A 12332-nucleotide genomic window follows, 5' to 3' on the forward strand; every position below is an offset into this window, starting at 1 on the left:
GGGGTGAGAAGGATAATTTATAATAAGGGAGGGGGTGTTGGAATGAAAATTTATAATAAGGGAGGGGGTGTTGGAATGATAATTTATAATAAGGGAGGGGGTGAGAAGGATAATTTATAATAAGGGAGGGGGTGGTGGAATGATAATTTATAGTAAGGGAGGGGGGTTGGAAAGATAATTTATAATAAGGGAGGGGGTGTTGGAATGATAATTTATAATAAGGGAGGGGGTGGTGGAATGATAATTTATAATAAGGGAGGGGGTGTTGGAATGATAATTTATAATAAGGGAGGGGGTGGTGGAATGATAATTTATAATAAGGGAGGGGGTGTTGGAAGGATAATTTATCATAAGGGAGGGGGTGTTGGAATGATAATTTATAATAAGGGAGGGGGTGTTGGAATGATAATTTATAATAAGGGAGGGGGTGAGAAGGATAATTTATAATAAGGGAGGGGGTGTTGGAAGGATAATTTATCATAAGGGAGGGGGTGTTGGAATGATAATTTATTATAAGGGAGGGGGTGTTGGAAGGATAATTTATCATAAGGGAGGGGGTGTTGGAAGGATAATTTATAATAAGGGAGGGGGGGTGAGAAGGATAATTTATAATAAGGGAGGGGGTGGTGGAATGATAATTTATAGTAAGGGAGGGGGGTTGGAAAGATAATTTATAATAAGGCAGGGGGTGTGAGAAGGATAATTTATAATAAGGGAGGGGGTGTTGGAAGGATAATTTATCATAGGGGAGGGGGTGTTGGAATGATAATTTATAATAAGGGAGGGGGGGTGAGAAGGATAATTTATAATAAGGGAGGGGGTGGTGGAATGATAATTTATAGTAAGGGAGGGGGGTTGGAAAGATAATTTATAATAAGGCAGGGGGTGTGAGAAGGATAATTTATAATAAGGGAGGGGGTGTTGGAATGATAATTTATAATAAGGGAGGGGGTGTTGGAATGATAATTTATAATAAGGGAGGGGGTGTTGACAGGATACTTTATAAAAAGGGAGGGGTGGTGGAATGATCATTTATAATAAGGGAGGGGGTGTTGGAAGGATAATTTATAATAACGGAGGGGGTGTTGGAAGGATAATTTATAATAACGGAGGGGGTGTTGGAATGATAATTTATAATAAGGGAGGGGGTGGTGGAATGATAATTTATAATAAGGGAGGGGGGTGAGAAGGATAATTTATAATAAGGGAGGGGGTGGTGGAATGATAATTTATAATAAGGGAGGGGGGTTGAAAAGATAATTTATAATAACGGAGGGGGTGTTGGAAGGATAATTTATAATAAGGGAGGGGGTGGTGGAATGATAATTTATAATAAGGGAGGGGGTGGTGGAATGATAATTTATAATAAGGGGGGGGTTGGAAGGATAATTTATAATAAGGGAGGGGGGAGAGAAGGATAATTTATAATAAGGGGGGGTGGTGGAATGATAATTTATAATAAGGGAGGGGGTTGTAAGGATAATGTATAATTAGGGAGGGGGTGGTGGAATGATAATTTATAATAAGGGAGGGGGGGGTTGGAAGGATAATTTATAATAAGGGAGGGGGAGAGAAGGATAATTTATAATAAGGGGGGGTGGAATGATAATTTATAATAAGGGAGGGGGTTGGAAGGATAATTTATGATAAGGGAGGGGGTGGTGGAATGATAATTTATAATAAGGGAGGGGGGTTGGAAGGTTAATTTATAATAAGGGAGGGGGTGTTGGAAGGATAATTTATAATAAGGGAGGGGGTGTTGGAAGTATAATTTATAATAAGAGAGGAGGTGTTGGAAGGATCATTTTTAATAAGGGAAGGGGTGTTGAAAGGATAATTTATAATAAGGGAGGGGGTATTGGAAGGATAATTTATAATAAGGGAGGGAGTGGTGACAGGATAATTTATAATAAGGGAGGGGGTTGGAAGGATAATTTATAATAAGGGAGGGGGGCTGGAAGGATAATTTATAATAAGGGAGGGGGTGTTGGAAGGATAATTTATAATAAGGGAGGGGTGTGAGAAGGATAATTTATAATAAGGGAGGGGGGGTGAGAAGGATAATTTATAATAAGGGAGGGGGTGGTGGAATGATAATTTATAATAAGGGAGGGGGTGTTGGAATGATAATTTATAATAAGGGAGGGTGTGGTGGAATGATAATTTATAATAAGGGAGGGGGTGTGAGAAGGATAATTTATAATAAGGGGGGGGTTGGAAGGATAATTTATAATAAGGGAGGGGGTGTGAGAAGGATAATTTATAATAAGGGGGGGTGTGAGAAGGATAATTTATAATAAGGGAGGGGGGTGAGAAGGATAATTTATAATAAGAGAGGGGTGTTGGAATGATAATTTATAATAAGGGAGGGGGTGTGAGAAGGATAATTTATAATAAGGGAGGGGGTGTGAGAAGGATAATTTATAATAAGGGAGGGGGGTTCGAAGGATAATTTATAATAAGGGAGGGGGAGAGAAGGATAATTTATAATAAGGGGGGGTGGTGGAATGATAATTTATAATAAGGGAGGGGGTTGGAAGGATAATGTATAATTAGGGAGGGGGTGGTGGAATGATAATTTATAATAAGGGAGGGGGGGTTGGAAGGATAATTTATAATAAGGGAGGGGGAGAGAAGGATAATTTATAATAAGGGGGGGTGGTGGAATGATAATTTATAATAAGGGAGGGGGGGTTGGAAGGATAATTTATAATAAGGGAGGGGGTGTTGGAAGGATAATTTATAATAAGGGAGGGGGTGTTGGAAGCATAATTTATAATAAGAGAGGAGGTGTTGGAAGGATCATTTTTAATAAGGGAAGGGGTGTTGAAAGGATAATTTATAATAAGGGAGGGGGTATTGGAAGGATAATTTATAATAAGGGAGGGAGTGGTGACAGGATAATTTATAATAAGGTAGGGGGGTTGGAAGGATAATTTATAATAAGGGAGGGGGGTTGGAAGGATAATTTATAATAAGGGAGGGGGGTTGGAAGGATAATTTATAATAAGGGAGGGGGTGTTGGAAGGATAATTTATAATAAGGGAGGGGGTGGTGGAATGATAATTTATAATAAGGGAGGGGGGTTGGAAGGATAATGTATAATAAGGGAGGGGGTGGTGGAATGATAATTTATAATAAGGGAGGGGGGTTGGAAGGATAATTTATAATAAGGGAGGGGGTGTTGGAAGGATAATTTATAATAAGGGAGGGGGTGGTGGAATGATATTTTATAATAAGGGAGGGGGTGGTGGAATGATAATTTATAATAAGGGAGGGGGGGTTGGAAGGATAATTTATAATAAGGGAGGGGGTGTTGGAAGGATAATTTATAATAAGGGAGGGGGTGTTGGAAGTATAATTTATAATAAGAGAGGGGGTGTTGGAAGGATCATTTTTAATAAGGGAAGGGGTGTTGAAAGGATAATTTATAATAAGGGAGGGGGTATTGGAAGGATAATTTATAATAAGGGAGGGAGTGGTGACAGGATAATTTATAATAAGGGAGGGGGTTGGAAGGATAATTTATAATAAGGGAGGGGGGTTGGAAGGATAATTTATAATAAGGGAGGGGGGGTTGGAAGGATAATTTATAATAAGGGAGGGGGTGTTGGAAGGATAATTTATAATAAGGGAGGGGGTGGTGGAATGATCATTTATAATAAGGGAGGGGGGTTGGAAGGATAATTTATAATAAGGGAGGGGGTGTTGGAAGGATAATTTATCATAAGGGAGGGGGGGTTGGAAGTATAATTTATAATAAGAGAGGGGGTGTTGGAAGGATCATTTTTACTAAGGGAAGGGGTGTTGAAAGGATAATTTATAATAAGGGAGGGGGTGGTGGAATGATAATTTATAATAAGGGAGGGGGTGTTGGAATGATAATTTATAATAAGGGAGGGGGTGGTGGAATGATAATTTATAATAAGGGAGGGGGTGTTGGAAGGATAATTTATCATAAGGGAGGGGGTGTGAGAAGTATAATTTATAATAAGGGAGGGGGTGTTGGAATGATAATTTATAATAAGGGAGGGGGTGTTGGAATGATAATTTATAATAAGGGAGGGGGTGGTGGAATGATAATTTATAATAAGGGAGGGGGTGTTGGAAGGATAATATATCATAAGGGAGGGGGTGTTGGAATGATAATTTATAATAAGGGAGGGGGTGTTGGAATGATAATGTATAATAAGGGAAGGGGTGAGAAGGATAATTTATAATAAGGGAGGGGGTGTTGGAAGGATAATTTATCATAAGGGAGGGGGTGTGAGAAGGATAATTTATAATAAGGGGGGGTGAGAAGGATAATTTATAATAAGGGAGGGGGTGGTGGAATGATAATTTATAGTAAGGGAGGGGGGTTGGAAAGATAATTTATAATAAGGCAGGGGGTGTGAGAAGGATAATTTATAATAAGGGGGGTGGTGGAATGATCATTTATAATAAGGGAGGGGGTGGTGGAATGATAATTTATAATAAGGGAGAGGGTGGTGGAATGATAATTTATAATAAGGGAGGGGGGTTGGAAGGATAATTTATAATAACGGAGGGGGTGTTGGAATGATAATTTATAATAAGGGAGGGGGTGGTGGAATGATAATTTATAATAACGGAGGGGGTGTTGGAAGGATAATTTATAATAACGGAGGGGGTGTTGGAATGATAATTTATAATAAGGGAGGGGGTGGTGGAATGATAATTTATAATAACGGAGGGGGTGTTGGAAGGATAATTTATAATAAGGGAGGGGGTGGTGGAATGATAATTTATAATAACGGAGGGGGTGTTGGAATGATAATTTATAATAAGGGAGGGGGTGGTGGAATGATAATTTATAATAACGGAGGGGGTGTTGGAAGGATAATTTATAATAACGGAGGGGGTGTTGGAATGATAATTTATAATAAGGGAGGGGGTGGTGGAATGATAATTTATAATAACGGAGGGGGTGTTGGAAGGATAATTTATAATAACGGAGGGGGTGTTGGAATGATAATTTATAATAAGGGAGGGGGTGGTGGAATGATAATTTATAATAAGGGAGGGGGGGTGAGAAGGATAATTTATAATAAGGGAGGGGGTGGTGGAATGATAATTTATAATAAGGGAGGGGGTGTTTGAATGATAATTTATAATAAGGGAGGGGGTGGTGGAATGATAATTTATAATAAGGGAGGGGGTGTGAGAAGGATAATTTATAATAAGGGAGGGGGGTTCGAAGGATAATTTATAATAAGGGAGGGGGTGAGAAGGATAATTTATAATAAGGGGGGGTGGAATGATAATTTATAATAAGGGAGGGGGTTGGAAGGATAATTTATGATAAGGGAGGGGGTGGTGGAATGATAATTTATAATAAGGGAGGGGGGTTGAAAGGATAATTTATAATAACGGAGGGGGTGTTGGAAGGATAATTTATAATAAGGGAGGGGGTGGTGGAATGATAATTTATAATAAGGGAGGGGGTGGTGGAATGATAATTTATAATAAGGGAGGGGGGTTGGAAGGATAATTTATAATAAGGGAGGGGGTGTTGGAAGGATAATTTATAATAAGGGAGGGGTGTGAGAAGGATAATTTATAATAAGGGAGGGGGGGTGAGAAGGATAATTTATAATAAGGGAGGGGGTGGTGGAATGATAATTTATAATAAGGGAGGGGGTGTTGGAATGATAATTTATAATAAGGGAGGGGGTGTGAGAAGGATAATTTATAATAAGGGAGGGGGGGTTGGAAGGATAATTTATAATAAGGGAGGGGGTGTGAGAAGGATAATTTATAATAAGGGAGGGGGTGTGAGAAGGATAATTTATAATAAGGGAGGGGGGGTTGGAAGGATAATTTATAATAAGGGAGGGGGTGTGAGAAGGATAATTTATAATAAGGGAGGGGGTGAGAAGGATAATTTATAATAAGGGAGGGGGGGTTGGAAGGATAATTTATAATAAGGGAGGGGGTGTGAGAAGGATAATTTATAATAAGGGAGGGGGTGTGAGAAGGATAATTTATAATAAGGGAGGGGGGGTTGGAAGGATAATTTATAATAAGGGAGGGGGTGTGAGAAAGATAATTTATAATAAGGGAGGGGGGTGAGAAGGATAATTTATAATAAGGGAGGGGGTGTGAGAAGGATAATTTATAATAAGGGAGGGGGTGAGAAGGATAATTTATAATAAGGGAGGGGGGGTTGGAAGGATAATTCGTAATAAGGGAGGGGGTGTGAGAAGGATAATTTATAATAAGGGAGGGGGGTGAGAAGGATAATTTATAATAAGGGAGGGGGGGTTGGAAGGATAATTTATAATAAGGGAGGGGGTGTGAGAAGGATAATTTATAATAAGGGGGTGTGTGAGAAGGATAATTTATAATAAGGGAGGGGGGTGAGAAGGATAATTTATAATAAGGGAGGGGGTGTTGGAATGATAATTTATAATAAGGGAGAGGGTGGTGGAATGATAATTTATAATAAGGGAGGGGGTGTGAGAAGGATAATTTATAATAAGGGAGGGGGGTTCAAAGGATAATTTATAATAAGGGAGGGGGAGAGAAGGATAATTTATAATAAGGGGGGTGGTGGAATGATAATTTATAATAAGGGAGGGGGTTGGAAGGATAATGTATAATTAGGGAGGGGGTGGTGGAATGGTAATTTATAATAAGGGAGGGGGGGTTGGAAGGATAATTTATAATAAGGGAGGGGGAGAGAAGGATAATTTATAATAAGGGGGGGTGGTGGAATGATAATTTATAATAAGGGAGGGGGGGTTGGAAGGATAATTTATAATAAGGGAGGGGGTGTTGGAAGGTTAATTTATAATAAGGGAGGGCGTGTTGGAAGTATAATTTATAATAAGAGAGGAGGTGTTGGAAGGATCATTTTTAATAAGGGAAGGGGTGTTGAAAGGATAATTTATAATAAGGGAAGGGGTATTGGAAGGATAATTTATAATAAGGGAGGGAGTGGTGACAGGATAATTTATAATAAGGGAGGGGGTTGGAAGGATAATTTATAATAAGGGAGGGGGTGTGAGAAGGATAATTTATAATAAGGGAGGGGGTGTGAGAAGGATAATTTATAATAAGGGAGGGGGGTTCGAAGGATAATTTATAATAAGGGAGGGGGAGAGAAGGATAATTTATAATAAGGGGGGGTGGTGGAATGATAATTTATAATAAGGGAGGGGGGGTTGGAAGGATAATTTATAATAAGGGAGGGGGAGAGAAGGATAATTTATAATAAGGGGGGGTGGTGGAATGATAATTTATAATAAGGGAGGGGGGGTTGGAAGGATAATTTATAATAAGGGAGGGGGTGTTGGAAGGATAATTTATAATAAGGGAGGGGGTGTTGGAAGCATAATTTATAATAAGAGAGGAGGTGTTGGAAGGATCATTTTTAATAAGGGAAGGGGTGTTGAAAGGATAATTTATAATAAGGGAGGGAGTGGTGACAGGATAATTTATAATAAGGGAGGGGGGTTGGAAGGATAATTTATAATAAGGGAGGGGGGTTGGAAGGATAATTTATAATAAGGGAGGGGGGGTTGGAAGGATAATTTATAATAAGGGAGGGGGTGTTGGAAGGATAATTTATAATCAGGGAGGGGGTGGTGGAATGATAATTTATAATAAGGGAGGGGGGTTGGAAGGATAATGTATAATAAGGGAGGGGGTGGTGGAATGATAATTTATAATAAGGGAGGGGGGTTGGAAGGATAATTTATAATAAGGGAGGGGGTGTTGGAAGGATAATTTATAATAAGGGAGGGGTGGTGGAATGATATTTTATAATAAGGGAGGGGGTGATGGAATGATAATTTATAATAAGGGAGGGGGTGTTGGAAGGATAATTTATCATAAGGGAGGGGGTGTTGGAAGTATAATTTATAATAAGAGAGGGGGTGTTGGAAGGATCATTTTTAATAAGGGAAGGGGTGTTGAAAGGATAATTTATAATAAGGGAGGGGGTATTGAAAGGATAATTTATAATAAGGGAGGGGGTGGTGGAATGATAATTTATAATAAGGGAGGGGGTGGTGGAATGATAATTTATAATAAGGGAGGGGGGTTGGAAGGATAATTTATAATAAGGGAGGGGGTGTCGGAAGGATAATTTATAATAAGGGAGGGGGGGTTGGAAGTATAATTTATAATAAGAGAGGGGGTGTTGGAAGGATCATTTTTACTAAGGGAAGGGGTGTTGAAAGGATAATTTATAATAAGGGAGGGGGTATTGGAAGGATAATTTATAATAAGGGAGGGAATGGTGACAGGATAATTTATAATAAGGGAGGGGGGGTTGGAAGGATAATTTATAATAAGGGAGGGGGGTTGGAAGGATATGTTATATAAAGGGAGGGGGTATTGAAAGGATAATTTATAATAAGGGAGGGGGGGTTGGAAGGATAATTTATAATAAGGGAGGGGGTGGTGGAATGATAATTTATAATAAGGGAGGGGGTGTTGACAGGATAATTTATAATAAGGGAGGGGGTGGTGGAAGGATAATTTATAATAAGGGAGGGGGTGTTGGAAGGATAATTTATAATAAGGGAGGGGGTGTTGGAAGGATAATTTATGATAAGGGAGGGGTTGGTGACAGGATAATTTATAATAAGGGAGGGGGTGGTGACAGGATAATGTATAATAAGGGAGGGGTGTGGAAGGATAATTTATAATAAGGGAGGGGGTGTTGGAAGGATAATTTATAATAAGGGAGGGGGTATTGGAAGGATAATTTATAATAAGAGAGGGGGTGTTGGAAGGATAATTTATAATAAGGGAGGGGGGTTGGAAGGATAATTTATAATAAGGGAGGGGGTGTTGAGAGGATAATTTATAATAAGGGAGAGGGGGTTGGAAGGATAATTTGTAATAAGGGAGGGGTTGTTGACAGGATAATTTATAATAAGGGAGGGGGTGTTGAAAGGATAATTTATAATAAGGGAGGGCTTGTTGACAGGATAATTTAAGGTTGTGTGGTTAACCTATTAGTAAGGCCTGTATTTTAGATCCAGTAAAATCCCCAATCTCTCTGCACATTTAAATATCTGTAGGTTTGTTATTATCGCTCCACGCCAGGCACTCATCCAACGCCGGGCATTCACCCAACGCTGGATCCAACGCTGGGGACTCGTCCAATGCCGGGGACTCGTCCAACGCCGGGGATTTACAATATGAGTATGGAGACCTGTAATCAAAGGGTCTTTCTTAATATGGTGCCCCAAAGATTCCAGAGGATAAAGGTCAATGGTGAAAGAGGGTGTAACGGATCCCCTATACTCCGGCTGAGTATATCCGTTAGTAGTCTCCTGAATCACAAGTGATGCAGTGATTATAGCTCTCCTGTTTCCAGCAGGGTAGTGATTAGAGCTCTCCATTCCCCCAACATGAGCCTAGACTTCATGAAGGGATAAAGCGTTCTGTTTAATGGGAGCCACACACAGCCTTTTATGTAACTCCCCATGCAAGGGCTTTCCTTAAACATATTCCAGGGGCATTACCCGCTGGACCTGAGAGGAGACTAGTTACAAGCAAACATTCCACACAGTCCTCACCTGCGCTGGAGAGATAATTACCTGAGCACACAGACATATAATTACATTATCTCTCAGGTACAAAAATATACAATTTAACAAACCCCCAAAACACATGAAAACCCCACAAAAGTTACATCCCTTGATAGCCCTGATCTGGGGGACCAACAAATCCAAAAATCACCCAGATCGGTTCTGAGGTTCGGGATTTTCATGGAAGTCATAATTTTGATCGACCGTGCACTCAGTCCCATGCCCAAAACAGTTCCATGAAATCAGTGCTAACAGTCGGTCAAGTTCGGCAGTCTTTTACAGGTTTCCCTGCAGGATCTATGGTCTGTGGGCAGGAGGCTGGCAATCAGGCTCCTCCAGGAGCTTGTGGCAAACTCACGTGGGAAGGGGAGTTTGTCACATATCTTTCCCCTCCCTGTGAGACTATCCAGACCCCAGACCTCCAATCGGTCTGGGATAGTCTGGTGGCCTTTTCAAAAAGGTGTAGTTGTCCAGAAGGCTTCCTGCCACAAGCGCTCATTTGTATTTCCAGGGTCCTGCGTGGAAATGGCCTGGCTGCAATATAAATGATTGTAACGAACGCTGGTATAGTAGATACCCGTTCGCCTATTTCCTCCCGAACTGCCTGAGTGATTATAGCTCGCAGTTTGGTTGTTGATTCGAACGATTCTCCATACGAATGGCAGTCTCCCAAGTATATCCTCCCAGTAAAGTAGACAGGTACCCAAACATCAGCTGAAACTAGATGAAGGGTGTAACAGGAATGATTTTTATTTTTATTTTAAATTTGACAATTTTTATTTTGTTGTAAACAATAAGGAGGTACAGAAGAGAAGAGGGGAATGGAGGTTTATTTTGTCATAAACAGTTGGGGTGTATAGAAAAGAAGAGGGGTATGGGGGTTTATAGCAATCATATCAAACGTAGCACTCATATCCTACTTCGTTTGCCCATACAAGGTATACATGTTTGTCGTCAGTACAGGTGTCGTAGGGTTTATAACATATGCAGGAAATGTACTCCAGGATGTGATATGATGCCTTATACAACAAAGATTACAACAAAGTATGGAGCCTAGTTGTTAGGCTGTCTATTGGAGAAGAAGAGAGGGACGAAGGGGGGGTAGAGAGGGAAAGAAGTCAAGCCGCCTCGTTGTAGCGGTATTTACTAACTTCACCTTTTTTGCAATTTGCGGAATTCCTGTGCGTAGTTTTCTGTGGGTTCTTCCATGCGGGGGAGGAAGGGGTATAGGTAGTTGGGGAAGGGGGCAATGTGAGTTATTGGTATCATACTTCCGCTTGCCCTTGGATCTTTAAGGATATCTTGCGTGTCAAGTGCTTTGTATGTGTGTGTTGTGAAGCTGTATGGGTTGGAAACGTGGTGGCTAAATGGTTCTGCTAGGTTTCAGGCCCATATTGCTAATAAGTTCGCTGAAGGCAGTGTTTGCTTTCTTGCTGTAAATTGTCTGTGAGGCTTTCCATAGAGCGTACTATGTCACCAGTGTAAGGAGTGAGTTGGTGTGTTAGGGAGGGGGGGTTTTGGGGCTGTTTGGTAGCTGGAATTTGTACCTAGTATGTCTCCAATGTAACCGAGGAACCATCTCGGACCGCACCACCACCACACCTGTGGCCAACTCCCATAGCCGATCCACCTCCCTCTGCCTCCACCTGATCAATTCCTTTTCCGTGACCATGCTGATATCCTTCCCGCCCTCGCAGATTACCAGAATGTCCTGGACAGTACCCCTTGTTGTTGTTGAAAAATTTCTCCACTAATGCCTTGCCACCAAAATCCCCGAAAACCAAAACCACTCCAGCTCCACCAATTCCAAAGGAAAGCCCAGTTGCGCTTGACCCGAACCGCGGCTCCATTCTGAGCCCCTTAGATGTAAGAGTGGCCCACCAACCATGTCACCAAACCTGAAACTAAAGTAATTAGTGACAAGGCATAGCCCCAAACACAAACCCATACGTCCATAGCCATTAAACCAAATAGACCGGCCGTAAACAGGACTTAAACCGTACTGACTCCCACCTGCCTAAACGTTTCCCCAGGTCCTCACTTAAAACCAGGCGGGACGCTTCTGTCGCCGCCATTATCCGGGAAGAATGGGCCCCAAAGTGCCCGGGATCCAAACCCAATATTGTCAAACCCCTCCAAACAAACCCCTGCGGGAATTGAATCGTGACCGTGCCGATCCGTCCCCTTTTACCAGTAAGCCACCCAGGATGTCCGGGCGAAGCTCCAAGTAGCATGATGCGCTTGACACCGGGCGTACCCCTGACCCCGGCAGGGAATATAGCTTTACCAAACCTCCTTTACCAGACACATCCATTCTTGTACAACCCTACTGAATCGTTACCTTAACCGACTGAGGTTCGACAACCGAGTGTAGAACCCCCCCAACACCCGCCAGAAAGGCACTCACCAGCTCCCCAATCCGAATTGCCTCAAGCCTCCGTGAAGGCCACCCAGTGGCGTCTCTAGGATTCATTTTTAGGGGGGGGGCACATGGTGGGCCAGGGACATAGTGGGGGGGGCACATTTAACCCCGCTCTCACCACAGTTTCGCCCGCCCCTGCCGCATGTTAAGCCCCGCCCCCGACACAATGTGTTATTTTTTTGTTTTTATAATCCCTGGTGGAGAATTCATTTTCCACCAAGGATTATTAAAAAACAAACACATTTCCCTTGATACAGTCCACACACACACACACACACACACACACACACAGACTGCTGAGTCCTTACACACACAGAGACACAGACTGCTGACCACACACA

This window comes from Pelobates fuscus, chromosome 5 (assembly GCF_036172605.1).
Source record: "Pelobates fuscus isolate aPelFus1 chromosome 5, aPelFus1.pri, whole genome shotgun sequence".
Taxonomy (NCBI): Eukaryota; Metazoa; Chordata; class Amphibia; order Anura; family Pelobatidae; genus Pelobates; species Pelobates fuscus.